General features: G+C 42.7%; 1 protein-coding gene and 1 long non-coding RNA gene across 3 annotated transcripts in view; both read right to left on the bottom strand.

The window, feature by feature from the left end:
* The window catches only part of slc6a11a (solute carrier family 6 member 11a), a 74,626-nt gene extending 68,413 nt beyond the window's left edge, over nucleotides 1-6,213 (bottom strand). The window contains exon 1 of one of the 2 annotated variants that reach the window (XR_008757888.1): nucleotides 2,447-6,213. The gene's annotated coding sequence lies outside the window, so the exon portion shown is untranslated. The remainder of the gene's footprint in view (nucleotides 1-2,446) is intronic. The other variant, XM_055912389.1, reaches the window with a different exon arrangement.
* A 15,183-nt stretch (nucleotides 6,214-21,396) lies between these two features.
* On the bottom strand, nucleotides 21,397-24,190 carry LOC129844438 (uncharacterized). The gene is made up of 4 exons (XR_008757953.1): nucleotides 24,018-24,190; nucleotides 23,253-23,380; nucleotides 23,038-23,156; nucleotides 21,397-21,646 (listed from the first exon to the last, which is right to left on the bottom strand). It is a non-coding gene; the product is annotated as an uncharacterized LOC129844438 (long non-coding RNA).
* Nucleotides 24,191-24,988: the final 798 nt, after the last annotated feature.

Genomic DNA, 24,988 nt, shown 5'->3' with positions numbered 1-24,988 from the left:
AGGAATAATGGTCTGTGGCTGTTTTCCGTGGTTTGGGCTAGGCTCCTTAGTTCCAGTGAAGGGAAATCTTAACGCTTCAGCATACAATGACATTCTAGACGATTCTGTGCTTCCAACATTGTGGCAACAGTTTGGGGAAGGCCCTTTCCTGTTTCAGCATGACAATGCCCCCGTGCACAAAGCGAGTTCCATACAGAAATGGTTTGTTGAGATTGGTGTGGAAAACTTGACTGGCCTGCACAGAGCAATGACCTCAATCCTGTCGAACACCTTTGGGATGAATTGGAACGCCGAATGCGAGCCAGGCCTAATCGCCCAACATCAGTGCCCGACCTCACGAATGCTCTTGTGGCTGAATGGAAGCAAGTCCCCGTTGCAATATTTTAACATCTAGTGGAAAGTCTTCCCAGAAGAGTGGAGGCTGTTATAGCCAGTAACTGAAAGGTTGCTAGATCGAATTCCCGAGCTGACAAGGTAAAAATCTGTCTTTCTGCCCCTAAACAAGGCAGTTAACCCACTGTTCCTAGGCCGTCATTGTAAATAACAATTTGTTCTTAACTGACTTGCCTAGTTAAATAAAGGTTACATTTTTTAAATAAATAGCAGCAAAGGGGAGACCAACTCCATGATTTTGGAATGAGATGTTCGACGAATGGGTGTCCACATACTTTTGGTCATGCAAGGTATAGATGGTCATGGTTTTAATAGTGTTACTGAATAGGCTTGAGAATCAAGTGTAATGTGAAAGTCAACAACGCCATTTTTAGAAGTCCCTATAATAGTCTTAATGATCTACTTCCTTGAATAGCTGTTTTGGCTTCTTTGCCCTTTGCTTTAAATGTGCTTAGGCTACTTACTGAGTAAAAGTTTGAAAGAAAAGTATATCAACTGACCGAAATGTTAAGATCATTTGCAATTTGAAGATTTGAATGTGATATATTAGTCAAAGACAGTGTAGACTGCACCTAATGGGGTGGGAGGTAGCCTAGTGGTTAGAGCGGTGGGCCAGTAACCAAAAGGTTGCTGGATCAAATCCATGAGCTGAGAAGGTAAACAGCTGTTGTTCTACTCCTGAAAAAGGCAGTTAACCCACTGTTCCCAGGTAGGCTGTCATTGTAAATAAGAATTTGTTCTTAACTATTTGCCTAGTTAAAAAATATATATACTGTATGCATGTGTTGTCATAGGAAAAAATCATATTCCTTGTGTATGTGGACATTTGAGCGAAGTTCAAGATGCTCCGCCTTCTGGTCTGCCTACGTGTGACTGAAAAGCTATCTCTATTTTAAAATGGTGGATTTTGATGGGGATTTTTTATTATGTTACTTAGAATGAGGCAGGTGTGTGTCAATAGACTCAAGGATTTTAAAGGTGCAATATGCTGAAATCACTCTGCCATTTCCTGGTTGCTAAAATTAAAATAGTTTGCCCAATTTCAGTTTATGTGACAAAACAAGCACAAGAGAATCATTGTACCATCTAAATGCTGTGAAATATGTATTTTCAGTTGTTTGAAGCTGGTGTACAAAACCGAAAGTAAAAGACTCAAAAACGAAACTCAGGAAAGGGACGCGTAGAAATAAGGCGCATAGAAGATATTTACCACTTACTTCTTAGACTCACGTTCAATTAAAATTACAGATCTATAACTCACTTTTCTATGTGCATTTGGTCAGTTTGCCATAAAAGTTACATATTGGAGCTTTAAATGCTCCGGAGTCGAGAATATTGGTATATATATCCAGTTACCAAAAAGCTGAACGGATAAAAAATATATATATTTGCAGGAGGGAGGAATTGCATTAAATCAAAATAATAATTTCCAATGATTTACCGTCTGCAAGGACGGATGCCGCTAGTCAATTATATTCCCATCATAAATCAAAGATCCCTGAGAAGAAAGAATTTAAACTAGACAGTGTTACACCCCTGAAAAAGGGTAGAAAGAATCACGAGAGCGTGATACGGAATGTTTACTCATGGAACGTTTAGTGCAATCATTTTACAAAAGTAACACATTTTACAGAATAACAGATCTACAGGAAATAGAGTTTTGTAGGGTACAAGGCTTATTCAAATCATAACAGTATACACTGTACATCACTGAAACAAATACTATTTTCAATATAACTGTCAAGCAAAGCTTTAACTCAGTAAACCAAAACACAATTTATCAACAGGCAATAAAGTGTTTGAAAAACCATTACACAAATATCACCGCAAAATATCTTATTAACAATGCACAGGTTCATTCACAATCGACATAAAATGGCAGCTACGTAGCAGTACCTAGCAGTGCGTAGCTAGCTGCAACCGAGCACGGCTCATATTACTCTGCAAACTTAACTAACTTCCTCAATATGTTACTAAAACAAACCTTAAACACTCTTGACATGTTAGCAAGTTATTACATTTAAATTACTCTTTTTAATCATCAATAACGTACCTGAAAAAGGGTAGAAAGAATCACGAGAGCGTGATACGGAATGTTTACTCATGGAACGTTTAGTGCAATGAGAAAAAAGACCGCGAATTCTCCGTGAACTTGAGTGGAGACCAGAGCAATCGATCTCAGGCTCATAGATTAAGAGCATTTAGTAGATCACAGATTAACACTTTTATCCACGACAACATAAAGTAATCAACATAACGTTTACACATTCCTCTCACAATTCGTACCCTTTGTATGCTTGACGGATTTTAACAGAATTATATAAATGTTATCAATCTATCAACTAATACTGAATGCATGATCTTCTTAACCTTAAATGTTTTAAGATCCTCACATACTATGAATTTACTAATACTTTTTAATGTATAACAGGCTATTAGTATTTCCTTTAACCTGTCACACTCTCCCCGACAAAATAAATGTTGTCCCAACATTACCAACATTGTCTTCTTCAACAGTCTGTATGCACTGGACTTAGAAAATCCTCTTCTGTAAGGTAGTACTTGAGCAGAGGTCAAGGGTCACAGTTCAAATATAAGTAACAAGTTATTCACAGTCCATATCTGTTGACCAAGCTGTATAACATAAACAGTCCTTTCTCATACTATTGATCAACAGTCCATCAATTTTAATGATCTAAATGCATAGTCTGCAAATTGTCTCGTGACAGTCTGTGAAATCAGTCAGTAGTCCATGGTCAAACATGTCAACTCTGTAGCCTCATGTTTGCTGAAGCCCATACATGTAAGGTGGCTGAAAGTAACATTGCTGTAGTGATGGCAGCCATGGAACCAGTCCTGGTGCAGAGTAGACAGGGAACAACTGTGGCTGGATACTGTAGCAGGAAGGGATACCGAGCTGATCATAGGTGATACGTCTTGGAGGCTGTCTCTCTCTTTGTGGCAGCTGGTAGGCTGGTTCCTCAGGTTCAGCAGCATCAGTTAAGGAAGGAAAGGCACTTGGTGGACGATCATCAGGCAAATTTTCAGCAGGCAAGTTCATCTCCTCAGCAGGCAGGTCTTGAACTGTTGTTGTCTCCTCCAGCCGCTTTTCAACAAGAGGCTGTGCTGGTAGCGTATCAGGGACTGGCACCGCAACTGTCTGTTTCACTGGTGGGGGCCTGTGTTCCCACTCTCTCGCTGGTTCAGCATTCCTCTCCTCAGGTACTGTAGGAGATGTGGGAACCTGTAGCGGCTCATGATGAAGGTCATATTCATCCCCGCTGTCATCAGAATCTAGAGGATGTGATGCAGGCTGATGTCTCCTTTTTTTCAGACTTTTGTCATCTTTGGTCACTTCTGGTTGTGTCTCAAAAGGTAAGTGGTCACAGGACATGAGCAGGTTTCTGTGCAGGACCCTGGAGCGTCCCCTACCCTTTTCTGGTCTCAATTCATAAATCGGCAGGTCTGAACCCATTTGTCTCACTACTGTGTGAATTGTATCTTCCCAATAGTTACGGAGTTTGCCTGGTCCTCCTCTTGGTGTCAGGTTTTTAATCAGAACTCGCTCGCCAGGCTGTAGCACTGAACTCCTAACTTTAGTGTCATAGTACTTCTTACTTCTTTCAGCAGCTTTCTGAGCATTTTCATTTGCAATTGCGTATGCTTCTTCCATCCCTCGTTTCCAGTTCTCCACGTAGTCTCGATGGTTACTGGAACCTGCCTCTGTGCACAATCCAAAGAGCATATCAACTGGAAGCCTGGGTGATCTCCCAAACAGAAGATAAAATGGTGAATAGCCAGTCACTTCGCAACGGGTGCAGTTATAGGCATAAACCAGTTTGTTCAGAGACTCCTTCCAATTTGACTTTTGTGTCTCAGTTAGTGTCTTTAACATTTGCAACAATGTTCTGTTCATGCGTTCCACTTGACCATTCCCCATCGGGTGGTAGGGTGTTGTTCTGGACCCCGCCATGCCACTGAGTTTCTTTAACTGATGGAACAACTGATTTTCAAATTCTCCCCCTTGGTCATGGTGGATGCGGGACGGGAACCCAAATTTCAGGGCAAAGTCATTGAAGATGAGATTTGCAGCAGTTTTACCTGACTTTGATGTGGTGGCGTAGGCTTGAGTGAAACGTGTAAAATGATCAACAATCACGAGGATGTACTCATATCCCCCTTTGCATCTGTCGAGATGAAGGAAGTCTATACATACCAGTTCAAATGGCTGTGTTGTCACAATGTTTGTCAGAGGAGCTCTTGCTTCATGGGCTGGCTTTTTCTGCTTGACACAGCTACAAGTTTTAGTCACATAGTGCTCGATGTCAGATTGCATATATGGCCAGAAGAAGCGGTCACGTACTAGTGATACAGTGCGGTCAGTACCTTGGTGTCCCATGTTATTGTGCAACTCTTCCATCACTTTACCTTTGTACTGCTCTGGTAGAACTAACTGCTTGCGGGCTGTAGTGATTCTGTACAGAATGCCATCACTGTCTATTGTCAATTTGTCCCATTCTCTGAATAGGCATTTTGTCTTTGGACTGAATTCCTTTTGCTCTTTAACTGGCGGTTTGAAACCCGACAGTTTAAAATTGAGCACAGGACGGATGACCGGATCAGATTCTTGTGCTTCTCTTATCCTATCTTTTGGGATCGAGCTGGTTGTTGCAGTGGTTGTCTCACCTTCAGCTGACACTGACATAGCTGCAGCTGAAAGTGACCAAGGTACAACAGCCTCTTTCTGAACCTCGACTGCTTGTATCGTGGCGGCAATGGTGTCTGGTGGAAGCTCCTCAGAACATTCTCTCATCAGTGACTCTACATCCAGTGGCATCCTTGACAACGCATCTGCATCACCGTTCTCTCTGCCTGGCCTGTACTTTATTGTGAAGTGGAAATCAGCCAATTCTGAGACCCACCTGGAAGTGGTTGCGTTCAGTTTCGCAGTAGACAGAATGTAGCTGAGCGGGTTGTTATCGCTGTATACAGTGAAGGACGGAGCATAGTACAAATAATCATGGAACTTATCAGTGATTGCCCATTTTAGAGCTAGAAATTCTAGCTTGCCTGAGTGATAGTGATAGTTCTTCTCAGCTGTTGTTAAGGTTCGAGAGCCATAAGCAATGACCCTAAGCTTCCCATCTTGCTTTTGATAGAGAACTGCTCCCAAGCCTTGGTGTGACGCATCAGTGTGTACAACAAATGGCTGAGTGAAATCAGGGAAACCTAAGACTGGTGGGTGAAGCAAACACTCAATCAGCTGTTCAAGTGCCTGTTGATGCTGGTCAGTCCACAGGATTGGCTTGTTTGAGGGCACCACATGACTTAGTTTCTTTGTTTTTGTTTTCCGTGGGTGGTCAGGTAATTTCTCTGAGTCTGCTTTCAGGAGGTCATACAGGCAGCTGGCCCTCCTAGAAAAGTCTTTGATGTACTGTCTGTAGTAAGTGAGTAACCCAAGCATTTGTCTGAGCTGGCCCACAGTCCCTGGTCTGATTTCTTTCAATGCTCTTACTGCTTCAAAATCGGCTGGGTCAACTCGGCTGCCCTCTGCAGACACTACTCTGCCCAAATAACGGACCTGGGGTTTAAAGAGATCACACTTACTTGGTTTGAGTTTAATGCCATACTCTCTGAGGCGCCTCAAAACTTTTCGCACATCATTCACATGGCTGTCGAAAGTTTTACTGAAAACAAGCGTGTCGTCCAGATAAGGAATGCAGATGTCATCCCGGAGCCCTTCCAAACACTCCTCCATACACCGCTGAAAAGCTGCAGGAGCGTTCATGAGGCCGAATGGCATCCGTATCCACTCATAGAGTCCCCACGGAGTCACAAATGCTGTCAGTGGTCTGCTTTCTTCAGAGATGAACCCTGGTGATAAGCTTTTCCCTGATCTAAGAGGGAGAACCAGGAATTACCACCTAAACTGTCCATGATGTCTTGGACCCGAGGGATGGGCTGGCGGTCGGGATGTGTCTTTCTGTTCAGGTCTCTGTAATCTATACACAACCGGAGGGTCCCATCCTTCTTACGAACGCACACGACAGGTGAAGAATATGAAGAGTTTGACTTCCTAACCCAGCCCTGGGCTATGAGGTCATAAAGGTAACCCTTCATCTCCTGATACAGTGGCCTGGGCACTGACATGTATGTGCGCTTGACTGGTTCAGAGTCCTTTAGAGAAATAGTCCTTTTCAATCGTTCAATGCAGCCAATGTCATTGTCTGACCTGGAGAAGGAGTGACACTCTTCTCTAAGCATTTGCCTAACAACCTCTCTCTGCTCTTCAGTTAGGTGAGTTAAACCTACTGGTGGATCCCACTGTTCAGTAGCAGTACATGGGGTTCGAACGCTGGTGTGATTCACTGTGGCTGGGGTAACAGTTTTTTCAAAGACTTGGGCAGGTAACACAGTCATAATGGTTTGTACTGTACCGATTCTTGTGCGTCCTAGCAGGGCAATGTCGTGGTCAGTAGGGTTAGAGACATCAAGCCTGATAACTGGAAAAACACCTTTCCTGACTCTGACTAGTGTGTCAAAGAACTCAAGGTCGTCTGGCCACTGCGGGTTCAGGTCTGGCTGGAAAAGCATTGTCATGTCCTCTTTGAAAGGCTGGGAAGCTACGCGGCACTCAATCTGAATGCTACTGTGTTTTGGGATAGCAACCTTCTCTTTCTTGGTTTTCACTGCATATTCATCTGTCTGTTCTGCGCTAACAGCCTGTATAAAAGCACTCACCTTGTTTCTTTTGAGGCTTGGGAAAGCTGTTCTTATTGTACTGTATCGTTTAGTCTTTTCGGTCATTGTCAGGATGTGCTCGATAACATTGAAACCTATAATGGGATGAGATAGGTGACAGCCTTTCATTACCAGCACTGGGATGATCAGTTCCTTTGTTTCGTCAGTTTCAGAGGCTAGCCGAAAAGTTGTTTCAATCCATCCCAGGTACGGCATTTCAGTCCCATTTGCTGCAGTCAACCTGAGATCAGCAGGTGAGTCCAGGATTTCTGAAACATCCCTCAGCCTTGCGTTTGGGAGAGATTCCTCTTTCCATCGTTCATCAATGACCGATACCTGAGAGCCTGTGTCCCATAGAGCTTGGAGGTGGTGGCGATTCAGGTGACACTCAATAAGGCACTGTCTGCCGACTAGCGAGGTGACCTTACGGGGGTGGCGACCTTGAGCTAGGGATGGTAAGGAGTGGGCATTTTCCTCTGTGCAGGAAAACCTTCCACTGGTAGAGTTACTTTTCAGGTGAGTGCATTTTTCCTTATGTTTAATCCAATGTTGATTTTGACATACTTTGGAACAGTACAGTGTCTCTTTACATGATGAACATTGTTTCAGGTTCTCAAATGAATCTTCTCTGGCACAATTTGCACATTTCTGGAACTTTTTGGTAGCTATGGTTAACACTCGTCCCTCAGCGGTAACCTTTCCCCGTTTAAATGGCCCTCCCTTGATGGTCTGACTCCCCGGATTTTACATCCAGCTTGAAAATGTTCTCCACTCCCACATCGGAAGCAGTGTGTGCAGCGTGCATCTGTTCTGGCCTGCTGGCAGACAAAACACCTCCTTGGAGCTTGAGCAGAGCGGTTGGCATACCGGTTAGGTGCATATTGATGCTGCGCAGGGTCAGGTGCTTGGGACTGACTGTAGTTGCTGTAATACTGCTGCTGGGAAACAGGTGGCTGGGGGCCCCAATCTGGCCTCCTAACTGGAGGTGGGGCATAGGCACAAGGCGGTGACTGAAACATAGGCTGCTGTAATGTCTCCTTAATCTGAGCAATCTCTGCACTGAGACCTTTTAGAGAAGCTACACCTGTCTTAAGTTCAGCTAACTCTGTTAACAGTTCTACTGGTATCTTGACTTTGGCTTCCTTCACAGGACACTTTGTGGATGGCGTATCATCTAACTGGACTACACTTACAGTTGTAGCAGGCTGTGGGGCATGAAACCGCTTTTTGTTTCGTCTTTCTATCTCATTAGCACAAGCAATGTTAAGCTTCTCTAGCAAAACCTCATCTGATGTTTCGCTATCTAGCAGGAGAGGCTGCATGTCTATCCTGATACTGTCACTCTGGAGACCTGTAAGGACTGTGTGTAAACACATGCGCTGGACTAGAGCAGGGTCATACTTAAGCCCTGATTCTGACTCCTGGGATGCAAACAGTACTTTTTGCCTCAAATCTAAAACACGCATCAGGAAGCTTTGAGGGGTCTCCTTGCTATACTGTGCTTCTGAAGCTAGCTGTTTGTAAAGCTCTGTAGCACTCTTCTCTTGGAAGTGGGAACGCAGGATACATCTAAGTGTGGGAAGAGTTAGCTGGGGTTTACCTTCCAAGTAACTGCGTAGCTGTGAGCCTGGAGAAATAGCCCTGACTACTGCGTCTACTATTTCTACCTCAGGATAGCCTCTGTTAAGTCCACTCTCGATCTGATGGGCAAGGCTGGAAAAAATCAGTTTATCTTTCTGGCCCGGTTCACCTATCTGACCAGATATTTTAAACTCTTTGCGCCAGTATGAGCTGGGCTGTGCATTGGGTGAGAGCGGCACGCTCCCCTGAAGATTGGCATGGGGTTGGGGCTGACGCAGAGAATCACTGGCTTTGGCTGCAGTAATCTGCTCAGTTCCCACCCTTTTTTGTGGGGTTACAGTTCTCAGTTCCTCTATTCTGTGATGTATTCCGGCTGTTTCAATATCATGGTCAGTTTGCCATGTTTTGTTATCTATGCCATTGATCATCTCTGTCATTTTGTCTTTAAGTAGCAACAATTCCGACATGCCTCCATCTTCTAACTCTGCAACTTCCTCTCTTTCAAGGAACATCATAATGTGAGTCATCAATGATATGCGGGATTTGTCTTGAACATCTCTTCTCTGTTCGCCTGATATGTCAAGGAAATCACATATCTCTAGTAACTTGTCTTTAGTCAGGGTGCGCAATTCCCCTACTACCTCTTCCTGTAGTTCTTCCAAGGCGGTTGTCATGTTGACAGAACAGGAGGAACTTTTACTGTGCAGGAGTTGACTCTGAATTAGATGGTCCTTACTGTCTCTGATGGTCGATCAATGGCCTCAGTTGACACGTACTTAACCACCAACTTCCAGCTCTCCTCGAACAGCAACACTTTCCTCACTGCAGCCTGCCTGAGTTATTATGTGGGGATTTAGCTGGCTCGGAATTCAGCGACCAGGATGTGGAAACTGGACATCTGAGCAGCTATCTCAGCGGAGCCTCCAAAAATGTTACACCCCTGAAAAAGGGTAGAAAGAATCACGAGAGCGTGATACGGAATGTTTACTCATGGAACGTTTAGTGCAATCATTTTACAAAAGTAACACATTTTACAGAATAACAGATCTACAGGAAATAGAGTTTTGTAGGGTACAAGGCTTATTCAAATCATAACAGTATACACTGTACATCACTGAAACAAATACTATTTTCAATATAACTGTCAAGCAAAGCTTTAACTCAGTAAACCAAAACACAATTTATCAACAGGCAATAAAGTGTTTGAAAAACCATTACACAAATATCACCGCAAAATATCTTATTAACAATGCACAGGTTCATTCACAATCGACATAAAATGGCAGCTACGTAGCAGTACCTAGCAGTGCGTAGCTAGCTGCAACCGAGCACGGCTCATATTACTCTGCAAACTTAACTAACTTCCTCAATATGTTACTAAAACAAACCTTAAACACTCTTGACATGTTAGCAAGTTATTACATTTAAATTACTCTTTTTAATCATCAATAACGTACCTGAAAAAGGGTAGAAAGAATCACGAGAGCGTGATACGGAATGTTTACTCATGGAACGTTTAGTGCAATGAGAAAAAAGACCGCGAATTCTCCGTGAACTTGAGTGGAGACCAGAGCAATCGATCTCAGGCTCATAGATTAAGAGCATTTAGTAGATCACAGATTAACACTTTTATCCACGACAACATAAAGTAATCAACATAACGTTTACACATTCCTCTCACAATTCGTACCCTTTGTATGCTTGACGGATTTTAACAGAATTATATAAATGTTATCAATCTATCAACTAATACTGAATGCATGATCTTCTTAACCTTAAATGTTTTAAGATCCTCACATACTATGAATTTACTAATACTTTTTAATGTATAACAGGCTATTAGTATTTCCTTTAACCTGTCACACTCTCCCCGACAAAATAAATGTTGTCCCAACATTACCAACATTGTCTTCTTCAACAGTCTGTATGCACTGGACTTAGAAAATCCTCTTCTGTAAGGTAGTACTTGAGCAGAGGTCAAGGGTCACAGTTCAAATATAAGTAACAAGTTATTCACAGTCCATATCTGTTGACCAAGCTGTATAACATAAACAGTCCTTTCTCATACTATTGATCAACAGTCCATCAATTTTAATGATCTAAATGCATAGTCTGCAAATTGTCTCGTGACAGTCTGTGAAATCAGTCAGTAGTCCATGGTCAAACATGTCAACTCTGTAGCCTCATGTTTGCTGAAGCCCATACATGTAAGGTGGCTGAAAGTAACATTGCTGTAGTGATGGCAGCCATGGAACCAGTCCTGGTGCAGAGTAGACAGGGAACAACTGTGGCTGGATACTGTAGCAGGAAGGGATACCGAGCTGATCATAGGTGATACGTCTTGGAGGCTGTCTCTCTCTTTGTGGCAGCTGGTAGGCTGGTTCCTCAGGTTCAGCAGCATCAGTTAAGGAAGGAAAGGCACTTGGTGGACGATCATCAGGCAAATTTTCAGCAGGCAAGTTCATCTCCTCAGCAGGCAGGTCTTGAACTGTTGTTGTCTCCTCCAGCCGCTTTTCAACAAGAGGCTGTGCTGGTAGCGTATCAGGGACTGGCACCGCAACTGTCTGTTTCACTGGTGGGGGCCTGTGTTCCCACTCTCTCGCTGGTTCAGCATTCCTCTCCTCAGGTACTGTAGGAGATGTGGGAACCTGTAGCGGCTCATGATGAAGGTCATATTCATCCCCGCTGTCATCAGAATCTAGAGGATGTGATGCAGGCTGATGTCTCCTTTTTTTCAGACTTTTGTCATCTTTGGTCACTTCTGGTTGTGTCTCAAAAGGTAAGTGGTCACAGGACATGAGCAGGTTTCTGTGCAGGACCCTGGAGCGTCCCCTACCCTTTTCTGGTCTCAATTCATAAATCGGCAGGTCTGAACCCATTTGTCTCACTACTGTGTGAATTGTATCTTCCCAATAGTTACGGAGTTTGCCTGGTCCTCCTCTTGGTGTCAGGTTTTTAATCAGAACTCGCTCGCCAGGCTGTAGCACTGAACTCCTAACTTTAGTGTCATAGTACTTCTTACTTCTTTCAGCAGCTTTCTGAGCATTTTCATTTGCAATTGCGTATGCTTCTTCCATCCCTCGTTTCCAGTTCTCCACGTAGTCTCGATGGTTACTGGAACCTGCCTCTGTGCACAATCCAAAGAGCATATCAACTGGAAGCCTGGGTGATCTCCCAAACAGAAGATAAAATGGTGAATAGCCAGTCACTTCGCAACGGGTGCAGTTATAGGCATAAACCAGTTTGTTCAGAGACTCCTTCCAATTTGACTTTTGTGTCTCAGTTAGTGTCTTTAACATTTGCAACAATGTTCTGTTCATGCGTTCCACTTGACCATTCCCCATCGGGTGGTAGGGTGTTGTTCTGGACCCCGCCATGCCACTGAGTTTCTTTAACTGATGGAACAACTGATTTTCAAATTCTCCCCCTTGGTCATGGTGGATGCGGGACGGGAACCCAAATTTCAGGGCAAAGTCATTGAAGATGAGATTTGCAGCAGTTTTACCTGACTTTGATGTGGTGGCGTAGGCTTGAGTGAAACGTGTAAAATGATCAACAATCACGAGGATGTACTCATATCCCCCTTTGCATCTGTCGAGATGAAGGAAGTCTATACATACCAGTTCAAATGGCTGTGTTGTCACAATGTTTGTCAGAGGAGCTCTTGCTTCATGGGCTGGCTTTTTCTGCTTGACACAGCTACAAGTTTTAGTCACATAGTGCTCGATGTCAGATTGCATATATGGCCAGAAGAAGCGGTCACGTACTAGTGATACAGTGCGGTCAGTACCTTGGTGTCCCATGTTATTGTGCAACTCTTCCATCACTTTACCTTTGTACTGCTCTGGTAGAACTAACTGCTTGCGGGCTGTAGTGATTCTGTACAGAATGCCATCACTGTCTATTGTCAATTTGTCCCATTCTCTGAATAGGCATTTTGTCTTTGGACTGAATTCCTTTTGCTCTTTAACTGGCGGTTTGAAACCCGACAGTTTAAAATTGAGCACAGGACGGATGACCGGATCAGATTCTTGTGCTTCTCTTATCCTATCTTTTGGGATCGAGCTGGTTGTTGCAGTGGTTGTCTCACCTTCAGCTGACACTGACATAGCTGCAGCTGAAAGTGACCAAGGTACAACAGCCTCTTTCTGAACCTCGACTGCTTGTATCGTGGCGGCAATGGTGTCTGGTGGAAGCTCCTCAGAACATTCTCTCATCAGTGACTCTACATCCAGTGGCATCCTTGACAACGCATCTGCATCACCGTTCTCTCTGCCTGGCCTGTACTTTATTGTGAAGTGGAAATCAGCCAATTCTGAGACCCACCTGGAAGTGGTTGCGTTCAGTTTCGCAGTAGACAGAATGTAGCTGAGCGGGTTGTTATCGCTGTATACAGTGAAGGACGGAGCATAGTACAAATAATCATGGAACTTATCAGTGATTGCCCATTTTAGAGCTAGAAATTCTAGCTTGCCTGAGTGATAGTGATAGTTCTTCTCAGCTGTTGTTAAGGTTCGAGAGCCATAAGCAATGACCCTAAGCTTCCCATCTTGCTTTTGATAGAGAACTGCTCCCAAGCCTTGGTGTGACGCATCAGTGTGTACAACAAATGGCTGAGTGAAATCAGGGAAACCTAAGACTGGTGGGTGAAGCAAACACTCAATCAGCTGTTCAAGTGCCTGTTGATGCTGGTCAGTCCACAGGATTGGCTTGTTTGAGGGCACCACATGACTTAGTTTCTTTGTTTTTGTTTTCCGTGGGTGGTCAGGTAATTTCTCTGAGTCTGCTTTCAGGAGGTCATACAGGCAGCTGGCCCTCCTAGAAAAGTCTTTGATGTACTGTCTGTAGTAAGTGAGTAACCCAAGCATTTGTCTGAGCTGGCCCACAGTCCCTGGTCTGATTTCTTTCAATGCTCTTACTGCTTCAAAATCGGCTGGGTCAACTCGGCTGCCCTCTGCAGACACTACTCTGCCCAAATAACGGACCTGGGGTTTAAAGAGATCACACTTACTTGGTTTGAGTTTAATGCCATACTCTCTGAGGCGCCTCAAAACTTTTCGCACATCATTCACATGGCTGTCGAAAGTTTTACTGAAAACAAGCGTGTCGTCCAGATAAGGAATGCAGATGTCATCCCGGAGCCCTTCCAAACACTCCTCCATACACCGCTGAAAAGCTGCAGGAGCGTTCATGAGGCCGAATGGCATCCGTATCCACTCATAGAGTCCCCACGGAGTCACAAATGCTGTCAGTGGTCTGCTTTCTTCAGAGATGAACCCTGGTGATAAGCTTTTCCCTGATCTAAGAGGGAGAACCAGGAATTACCACCTAAACTGTCCATGATGTCTTGGACCCGAGGGATGGGCTGGCGGTCGGGATGTGTCTTTCTGTTCAGGTCTCTGTAATCTATACACAACCGGAGGGTCCCATCCTTCTTACGAACGCACACGACAGGTGAAGAATATGAAGAGTTTGACTTCCTAACCCAGCCCTGGGCTATGAGGTCATAAAGGTAACCCTTCATCTCCTGATACAGTGGCCTGGGCACTGACATGTATGTGCGCTTGACTGGTTCAGAGTCCTTTAGAGAAATAGTCCTTTTCAATCGTTCAATGCAGCCAATGTCATTGTCTGACCTGGAGAAGGAGTGACACTCTTCTCTAAGCATTTGCCTAACAACCTCTCTCTGCTCTTCAGTTAGGTGAGTTAAACCTACTGGTGGATCCCACTGTTCAGTAGCAGTACATGGGGTTCGAACGCTGGTGTGATTCACTGTGGCTGGGGTAACAGTTTTTTCAAAGACTTGGGCAGGTAACACAGTCATAATGGTTTGTACTGTACCGATTCTTGTGCGTCCTAGCAGGGCAATGTCGTGGTCAGTAGGGTTAGAGACATCAAGCCTGATAACTGGAAAAACACCTTTCCTGACTCTGACTAGTGTGTCAAAGAACTCAAGGTCGTCTGGCCACTGCGGGTTCAGGTCTGGCTGGAAAAGCATTGTCATGTCCTCTTTGAAAGGCTGGGAAGCTACGCGGCACTCAATCTGAATGCTACTGTGTTTTGGGATAGCAACCTTCTCTTTCTTGGTTTTCACTGCATATTCATCTGTCTGTTCTGCGCTAACAGCCTGTATAAAAGCACTCACCTTGTTTCTTTTGAGGCTTGGGAAAGCTGTTCTTATTGTACTGTATCGTTTAGTCTTTTCGGTCATTGTCAGGATGTGCTCGATAACATTGAAACCTATAATGGGATGAGATAGGTGACAGCCTTTCATTACCAGCACTGGGATGATCAGTTCCTTTGTTTCGTCAGTTTCAGAGGCTAGCCGAAAAGTTGTTTCAATCCATCCCAGGTACGGCATTTCAGTCCCATTTGCTGCAGTCAACCTGAGATCAGCAGGTGAGTCCAGGATTTCTGAAACATCCCTCAGCCTTGCGTTTGGGAGAGATTCCTCTTTCCATCGTTCATCAATGACCGATACCTGAGAGCCTGTGTCCCATAGAGCTTGGAGGTGGTGGCGATTCAGGTGACACTCAATAAGGCACTGTCTGCCGACTAGCGAGGTGACCTTACGGGGGTGGCGACCTTGAGCTAGGGATGGTAAGGAGTGGGCATTTTCCTCTGTGCAGGAAAACCTTCCACTGGTAGAGTTACTTTTCAGGTGAGTGCATTTTTCCTTATGTTTAATCCAATGTTGATTTTGACATACTTTGGAACAGTACAGTGTCTCTTTACATGATGAACATTGTTTCAGGTTCTCAAATGAATCTTCTCTGGCACAATTTGCACATTTCTGGAACTTTTTGGTAGCTATGGTTAACACTCGTCCCTCAGCGGTAACCTTTCCCCGTTTAAATGGCCCTCCCTTGATGGTCTGACTCCCCGGATTTTACATCCAGCTTGAAAATGTTCTCCACTCCCACATCGGAAGCAGTGTGTGCAGCGTGCATCTGTTCTGGCCTGCTGGCAGACAAAACACCTCCTTGGAGCTTGAGCAGAGCGGTTGGCATACCGGTTAGGTGCATATTGATGCTGCGCAGGGTCAGGTGCTTGGGACTGACTGTAGTTGCTGTAATACTGCTGCTGGGAAACAGGTGGCTGGGGGCCCCAATCTGGCCTCCTAACTGGAGGTGGGGCATAGGCACAAGGCGGTGACTGAAACATAGGCTGCTGTAATGTCTCCTTAATCTGAGCAATCTCTGCACTGAGACCTTTTAGAGAAGCTACACCTGTCTTAAGTTCAGCTAACTCTGTTAACAGTTCTACTGGTATCTTGACTTTGGCTTCCTTCACAGGACACTTTGTGGATGGCGTATCATCTAACTGGACTACACTTACAGTTGTAGCAGGCTGTGGGGCATGAAACCGCTTTTTGTTTCGTCTTTCTATCTCATTAGCACAAGCAATGTTAAGCTTCTCTAGCAAAACCTCATCTGATGTTTCGCTATCTAGCAGGAGAGGCTGCATGTCTATCCTGATACTGTCACTCTGGAGACCTGTAAGGACTGTGTGTAAACACATGCGCTGGACTAGAGCAGGGTCATACTTAAGCCCTGATTCTGACTCCTGGGATGCAAACAGTACTTTTTGCCTCAAATCTAAAACACGCATCAGGAAGCTTTGAGGGGTCTCCTTGCTATACTGTGCTTCTGAAGCTAGCTGTTTGTAAAGCTCTGTAGCACTCTTCTCTTGGAAGTGGGAACGCAGGATACATCTAAGTGTGGGAAGAGTTAGCTGGGGTTTACCTTCCAAGTAACTGCGTAGCTGTGAGCCTGGAGAAATAGCCCTGACTACTGCGTCTACTATTTCTACCTCAGGATAGCCTCTGTTAAGTCCACTCTCGATCTGATGGGCAAGGCTGGAAAAAATCAGTTTATCTTTCTGGCCCGGTTCACCTATCTGACCAGATATTTTAAACTCTTTGCGCCAGTATGAGCTGGGCTGTGCATTGGGTGAGAGCGGCACGCTCCCCTGAAGATTGGCATGGGGTTGGGGCTGACGCAGAGAATCACTGGCTTTGGCTGCAGTAATCTGCTCAGTTCCCACCCTTTTTTGTGGGGTTACAGTTCTCAGTTCCTCTATTCTGTGATGTATTCCGGCTGTTTCAATATCATGGTCAGTTTGCCATGTTTTGTTATCTATGCCATTGATCATCTCTGTCATTTTGTCTTTAAGTAGCAACAATTCCGACATGCCTCCATCTTCTAACTCTGCAACTTCCTCTCTTTCAAGGAACATCATAATGTGAGTCATCAATGATATGCGGGATTTGTCTTGAACATCTCTTCTCTGTTCGCCTGATATGTCAAGGAAATCACATATCTCTAGTAACTTGTCTTTAGTCAGGGTGCGCAATTCCCCTACTACCTCTTCCTGTAGTTCTTCCAAGGCGGTTGTCATGTTGACAGAACAGGAGGAACTTTTACTGTGCAGGAGTTGACTCTGAATTAGATGGTCCTTACTGTCTCTGATGGTCGATCAATGGCCTCAGTTGACACGTACTTAACCACCAACTTCCAGCTCTCCTCGAACAGCAACACTTTCCTCACTGCAGCCTGCCTGAGTTATTATGTGGGGATTTAGCTGGCTCGGAATTCAGCGACCAGGATGTGGAAACTGGACATCTGAGCAGCTATCTCAGCGGAGCCTCCAAAAATGTTACACCCCTGAAAAAGGGTAGAAAGAATCACGAGAGCGTGATACGGAATGTTTACTCATGGAACGTTTAGTGCAATCATTTTACAAAAGTAACACATTTTACAGAATAACAGATCTACAGGAAATAGAGTTTTGTAGGGTACAAGGCTTATTCAAATCATAACAGTATACACTGTACATCACTGAAACAAATACTATTTTCAATATAACTGTCAAGCAAAGCTTTAACTCAGTAAACCAAAACACAATTTATCAACAGGCAATAAAGTGTTTGAAAAACCATTACACAAATATCACCGCAAAATATCTTATTAACAATGCACAGGTTCATTCACAATCGACATAAAATGGCAGCTACGTAGCAGTACCTAGCAGTGCGTAGCTAGCTGCAACCGAGCACGGCTCATATTACTCTGCAAACTTAACTAACTTCCTCAATATGTTACTAAAACAAACCTTAAACACTCTTGACATGTTAGCAAGTTATTACATTTAAATTACTCTTTTTAATCATCAATAACGTACCTGAAAAAGGGTAGAAAGAATCACGAGAGCGTGATACGGAATGTTTACTCATGGAACGTTTAGTGCAATGAGAAAAAAGACCGCGAATTCTCCGTGAATTTGAGTGGAGACCAGAGCAATCGATCTCAGGCTCATAGATTAAGAGCATTTAGTAGATCACAGATTAACACTTTTATCCACGACAACATAAAGTAATCAACATAACGTTTACACATTCCTCTCACAATTCGTACCCTTTGTATGCTTGACGGATTTTAACAGAATTATATAAATGTTATCAATCTATCAACTAATACTGAATGCATGATCTTCTTAACCTTAAATGTTTTAAGATCCTCACATACTATGAATTTACTAATACTTTTTAATGTATAACAGGCTATTAGTATTTCCTTTAACCTGTCACACTAGCACCCAGAGGGTGATAACACCTTTTGACAGGATTTCAGTACATCTGACATGAAAATCATTTCATGACACACACTCTCATAGCCCTTGGGCATTGGTCACCAACCTTTTCTGGGCCGAGATCAATTTCAGAGTAAAATGTTTTTATTCAACATGACTTATGCAACATTAACCTAAAAAACTGTTCTGTAACAATGAGGTTTGTGCAGAGGCTGTAGGCTCAATACATTAACACTGTATATTGGCTATTCTTGAATTGCCCTGCCAATGTTGTTCTTCTCAGACCATTTCAAAATTGTATTTCAAAACGTGAGGTATATGATCACACTGGTAATGTATAATTAGTGGTATTACTTGTGAGCCACAAATTAAATCATTAGCAGTTTTTGTGTTCAGATTGATGAGGGAAAAAACTATTTAATCCATTTTAGAATGTGGCAAAAAATGCAAAAGACAAAAAAGGAACATGTTAAGGTGTGGCACACATTTAGGTGGATGTATCCACAACCGCATTCATCCAAAATGATTCAAACCCATTTAAGAAGGTCTAAATATTTCAACATAGTAATTTCTCACTCAGGATAAATCACAACTCAAAACATGAACTGAACTGTCGCTTGGGGCAAATAACTAACTCCTGAAGAGACACATTACCTAATTGTCCTGCATTTGTTATCACCAGAGAATCTGGAGGACTTATCATAAATCCAACCGACTGCTAGAAACTGACAGACAGAGAGCAGGAGGAGATTGTTGCCACTCCCTACAGCAGAAAACAGGCATTATCATACAGTGTGAAACTATGAATAATTCTGTACACAAATACACTGGTATCTTATGATCACAACATTTTAATAAAAATGTTAAACTAGGATGATAGATTAGTACGATAAGTATGTGATTTTTTAGGTAACTAGAAAATAGTAGCCAATAGTATGTGTAGTACCTTAAAGGAGGACACGGGTGTTAGCTAATTTATGTGCAAGGATACAAAACTCATACTGTATGCCCCCAGAAAAGCAGCTAAACCCGTCTCAACCTCTGGTAGAGGGGAGGCCCCATCAGCGGTCTCACTAGACTAGTGTACGGAGAGTGTTGAGACATTGGCTAGGTCAGGACATAACTTTGTTCCAGTGTTGTTGACTACTGTAAACTACTAACACAGCAGGAATGAAGGAAGAAATCCCAGCTAACAATTCAAGTGAGAATGTTCCCCAGATGTTTGTGAGTGTCCAGTTTCCCGTTAGTTAGAACATTTTATGTATGTTAGCAAAAACCACCTGAGAACCTATTTATAATATAATACATAATAATGTTCTAGGCATTTTTCATGGGAACTTTGCAAGAACATTCATGTGTCCAGTTTTCTGAGGGTTAGGAGAATATTCCATCTACGTCCCACCAAAAATACACAGAACATGGTTCAAATCAAATCAAATTGTATGTGTGGACAAACAGTGAAATGCCATGTTGTCAGAATATAAGATATGAATTAAGCAATAAGACATGCAAGGCAGTGCTGTATCATGAATACGGTCATAGGTAAATGGCGTACCGCACCCCAACGCTATAGCCAGTCAACCCATTTACCTGTCACTCTATTCATGATACAGCACTGCTTCCCGTGCTTTATTGCTTCTTTTTTTTTATACAACGGGTGGGTCTAATCCTGAATGCTGATTGGTTAAAACCGCATTCCAGCCGGTGTCTATTCCACAAGTTACCACAGGCTAAATCAGATTTTTTTAAATACCTATTTACTCTGTTCCATCTGACTGCGCAATCCACTGTCTCATCAGCCCAGCCAGTCAACTTATAAACGTGATCTCTACTATAAAAAGCATCTAGACATTATCTCACATTTCTTTTAGACTAACATGTTTAGTCTAACAATGTTTTCAACAGTGGATATTTGTATAAGCCTTGGCGTCAGTCTCTCCGACATTTGCAACATTGTTTCAATATTTAGTGTCCCATAGTAATGAACGCGTTGTGACGAGACAGACAGGCAGGCAGCGTTTCTCAGCCAGTTGAAATCATGAATCAGCTGGCATCATTTGTATGTATGTATACAAAGAAATGGCAATAGAAAAAAGGTAAAACGAAACGAAGTGCGGTTTGTTTGCAGTCTTTCCAGCTTCAGTGATTGTGTTAGCTGTGTTGTTGGCTACCTCCTATGAAAACAGTGTACTGATGAGTGAGCACATTTTCTATGCCAGGCGAAATCGCGCCACATTAGCTCAATGTCACGGATGTATCCAAATCCTGGCTGCACTTCTTGACGTGTAAGCAAGGGATAAGAACGTTGCCAGCCAGTATGGCAATGGAACATTTAGAACGAACGACTGGGTCGTGTTCATAGGCACAGAACAAAAAGACTGAACGACTGGGTCCTGTCTCTAGCAACCGAACCAATAGAACAAACGACCAGCCGGCTTGGGTAGCAACCTTCGATTTGTGTAGGGACTATGGGTGTGTTCATAATTCACTCTGGTTTAGGGTCAGTAACTGAAAGGTTGCTAAATTGAATCCCTGAGCTCACAAGGTAAAAGTCTGTCGTTCTGCCCATGAACAAGGCACTGTTCCTAGGCTGTCATTGTAAATAAGAATTCGTTCTTAACTGACTTGCCTAGTTAGATGTAAGCAATAGGGCGAATTTTCATTTATCTGGTTGTTTCAGATCTACACAACATGCTAGGGTATGCTTCTGGACAGGCCCTAACAATACTGGCCCAATGGCAACTGTTGCAGTTAATTTACGGCAACTTGAGAACTTCTTGAAAACAATTTTAGGAAACTTGTGGCGAACATTCAGTATGAATATGCAAATTGGAGCAGGTTTTTGGTTACTGTGTTTTAAACAGTGACATGTATCTACACAAACCAAATCACAACTTTAAATTAACTTACTTCAGAGAAAAAAAACTGCATATTAAATGTAATAAATATACTAAAGATGTATTCAACGTCTTTAACAGATAAAAAAATTAATCCAATACAACTTGAAATCATCAGCATGGTAATAAGGAACATAGCAAAAACTGGATATTAACCAAATAAATTGTTTATTTAATATTTATGTTGCTACAACATTTACATGAGAGAAATGTGGACACTATGGGGATGTTGACCTTAGGCTCCTTAAAGGGACAACTACGAACTATTTACATGAGCAAAGTGATAACTGAGAAATCGATTAACCAATGGAAGTTTAAGATAATGAACACAATTATAATTAAAACAAAAAAATGTAAACCAGTTCAGAACTATTCCCTCTTTGAATGAACTTGAGATGGCGCCCTGTGGAAGTCCTTTATCCAAAGCGTGTTGAATGCATGCACTGAAACAATCAGAAAACAAAACACAATTAGGATCCCGAAAACAATTACTGAAAATAATTTACATTTTGTCATCTTAAAAAGGTAGAAATATGTCTCCCGGGTGGCGCAGTGCCACCAGAGACTCTGGGTTCGAGCCCAGGCTCTGTCGGAGCCGGCCGCGACCGAGGTCCACCAGGCGATGTACAATTGGCCTAGCGTCGTGCGGGTTAGGGAGGGTTTGGCCGGTAGGGATATCCTTGTCTCATTGTGCACCACCACTGTGGTGGGCCGGGCACAGTGAATGCTGACCAGTTCACTAGGTGTACGGTGTTTCCTCTGACACATTGGTGTGGCTGGCTTCCGGCTTGGATAATTGGATACCACGAAATTGTGGAGAAAAATAAATAAAGTAGAAATGTACTGTAGTTATTCAAAATGAATTATTGTTACTCAAAAATGCTGGGTAAAAAATAACCACATTTTGTTAATTTTGTGTCAATATTGGACAAACACAGTAGTTGATTAATTTATGTAATCTTTGGTTTATTTTCAGTGCCATCGTAATTTAAATTTTGCTTGCATATTTTTGCCTTTCTACTATTTCACCCCATCCCTTTCCTACACACACAATCAAGATACAATGTTGAATTTCAAATACTTAATTATAGCCTGCATTTCAGAACATACATCACGTCAGAGAATGTACAAGAATATATATATATATTTTTAAATAGCACATCTAAAAAAGTCCTATTGCCCAAATATTTATTATTTTACAAGATAAGATTTCATAAGATGATTATTAGAATTTATTTATATTATTTAACGAACCAAATATCCGACTAAAGTGTCAGTTGAACTTGATGTGCACACTCAGATTGCAAATAATATCAGTCTTATCCATAATAATCCCATAATGTATACTGAACCAAAATATAAACGCAACATGTAAAATATCGGTCCCATGTGTCATGAGATGAAATAAAATATTTACAGAAATTTTCCATACACACAAAAAGCTTTTCTCTGTGAAATTTTGTGCACACATTTGTTTACATCCCTGTTAGTGACCAGATTGGGCACATTTGCTAAATAACGTAACAGTAGAGCTGAAAATGCGATGGAAACCCATTTAACTTGTATTTTTTTCTACGTCATCAGCACAGCCTTTTCTCCGCAAAAAAGTCAGTTTGCTGGAATCATCTCCGGTGGGAAAATGCGCATATTGTTTGAGGCAGATTTTTAAATATTTGCATGGAAATCTGTCGCAAATTGGATGGAAATGTTCCTAATGTCTTGGAGTGTGCAGATATTCGTAACAGATTTTGGAATAGTGTTTTTTTCAAGGTTTACAAAATGCCATCTAATTTCCACATCAATCTCACTATGCCTACCCACTATTTAAACTTACAGGCTGCAAGTTAATGGACTTTCTGGTCTCATTGAAGCTGGTTCGGAATGTCTTCCTCTTGTAGACTGGTGTTGGGAGGACCACTGGCTGAAGTCTTAAAGCGGTGTCAGCTTGTGTATCTGGAGAGAAGAATGTTTAGTGAATAACTTGATTGTTTCAGACTAAAAATGAATGAGCATCTGAGGCACCACCAGCAGGGTCATTTCGAAATATACCTGCACATCTTGGGCCTGCTTCTCTCTGGGCTGGCAAAGCTACGATTTTTGTCCTTGAAGACCGCGATCCAGTTATCAGTGAGTTTCCCCGAACAGTCCGGGTTTAAAATGTAGAAGTCCTGAGCAATCTGTAGTAAAGCAGACAATTACTTAAATATATTTTACAATAGATCACATTTACATATCTACAAACATTAATGGCATCACAGTTGCTCAGATCCACATGTTCCCAAAGTATTCACACCCAAAGCTGTTTCTAATGCTTGTGATACTGACTTCAAATTGTGTCATGTTGGAGCCAGAAAATTACATTTCCATTGCAGTTAATCACTAGTCTGGCTAACACCTAACTATTGAAGTACTCCTGACTTCAGAGTCTGGAATGGCTCTTTGAGGTTGTCGGCACAATGCGTTGATAATGAAGGGGGCTGTGCTTTTACAGGTTGGTGCTCCTCTGTGTCTTTCTCACTCAAACACCCACAGTCACTGAGCGCCACCCCCCTTCTATTACAATGGTAGAATTATCAAATCCAAACAATGAGAGATCTCAAACCCGAAGAGAAATCAACTTTTGAGAGAACTAATCAAACCCTGTTGCACAATTTATTAGCGAATATGGCATTAACATACAGCCTCCTTTCCAGACCAGTGTGGTTACAGCTCCCCCTGTGCTGTGAGTCACGTGGGCTGTCTCAGCCAGGCTAGTTCATCACAACAAACAGGATCAAATTCAAGTCTAATGTTTATGTAAAACATTTAACCCACCATGCCTGGAGTATCCAGCAGAAGCCGATACTCTTGGAATATCTCGGACTGTCTTGGCCTCAGTCAGTCTGGTCCACTGAGCCCTCTGGATCGCGTTCTCCTTCATGTACTCCGCAACCTGGTTTGCCGACCAGATGTTGTTCAGCCACTTGGTCCTCTGGGCTGCCTTCTCACATATGACTGCTGTGAGCACAAAGTATTCAATGAATTATCAATCATTTTTAACAAAGTTTTCAAAATACACATCCTTCATCGTGTACCTGGCAAGACCCGGCTACTGCTCCTGCTTGGTGTGTTGCTTGGTGTGTCCACAGTCCTATGTATTCATGTGTGTGTCCCCAAGGACCTCCTCTCGTGTATAATAAAGGTTGGACTATAATAAAGACTGTTGGAAAAGCATTTCTCATTAAGCCGGTTGAGAGAATGCCAAGAGTGTGCAAAGCTGTCATCAAGGCAAAGGGTGGCTACTTTGATGAATTTAAAATCTTAAAAATATTTTGATTTAACACTTTTTTTGGGCTACTACATGATTCCATATGTCTTCACTATTGTTATACAATGTAGAAAATAGTAAAAAATAAAGAAACTCTTAAATTAGTAGGTGTGGCCAATCTTTTAACTGGTACTGTATGCACTTACATATCAACAAGGACGCACACTGGCCGTGGCTAACACAATGAAAGCTAACTGGTGGGAAAACACAAGGATGGCTGGAACTTTTCTCACTTGACTTCTCTCGAGCTGATCTTCTCTGAACTGGAGATCGCCCAGCATGCTCTGCTCCACTTCACCGGTGGGCAGAGCTACAGCCCTGATATAATGAACTGACACTGATATGATTAACTACAAATACTTCACAGCCTTTTGTACATTGTCTTTCAAGTTTCCAATAAGATTGTACTATTGGTTATCGATGACAATTCGGAAGATGTAGATGCTGTTTTACATAGGGTCAATGAAAATCCGTGTTC

This window comes from Salvelinus fontinalis, chromosome 3 (genome assembly GCF_029448725.1).
Source record: "Salvelinus fontinalis isolate EN_2023a chromosome 3, ASM2944872v1, whole genome shotgun sequence".
Classification (NCBI taxonomy): Eukaryota; Metazoa; Chordata; class Actinopteri; order Salmoniformes; family Salmonidae; genus Salvelinus; species Salvelinus fontinalis.
Note: the sequence above shows the minus strand (reverse complement) of the source record. Positions and strands in the feature narration are given on the sequence as shown.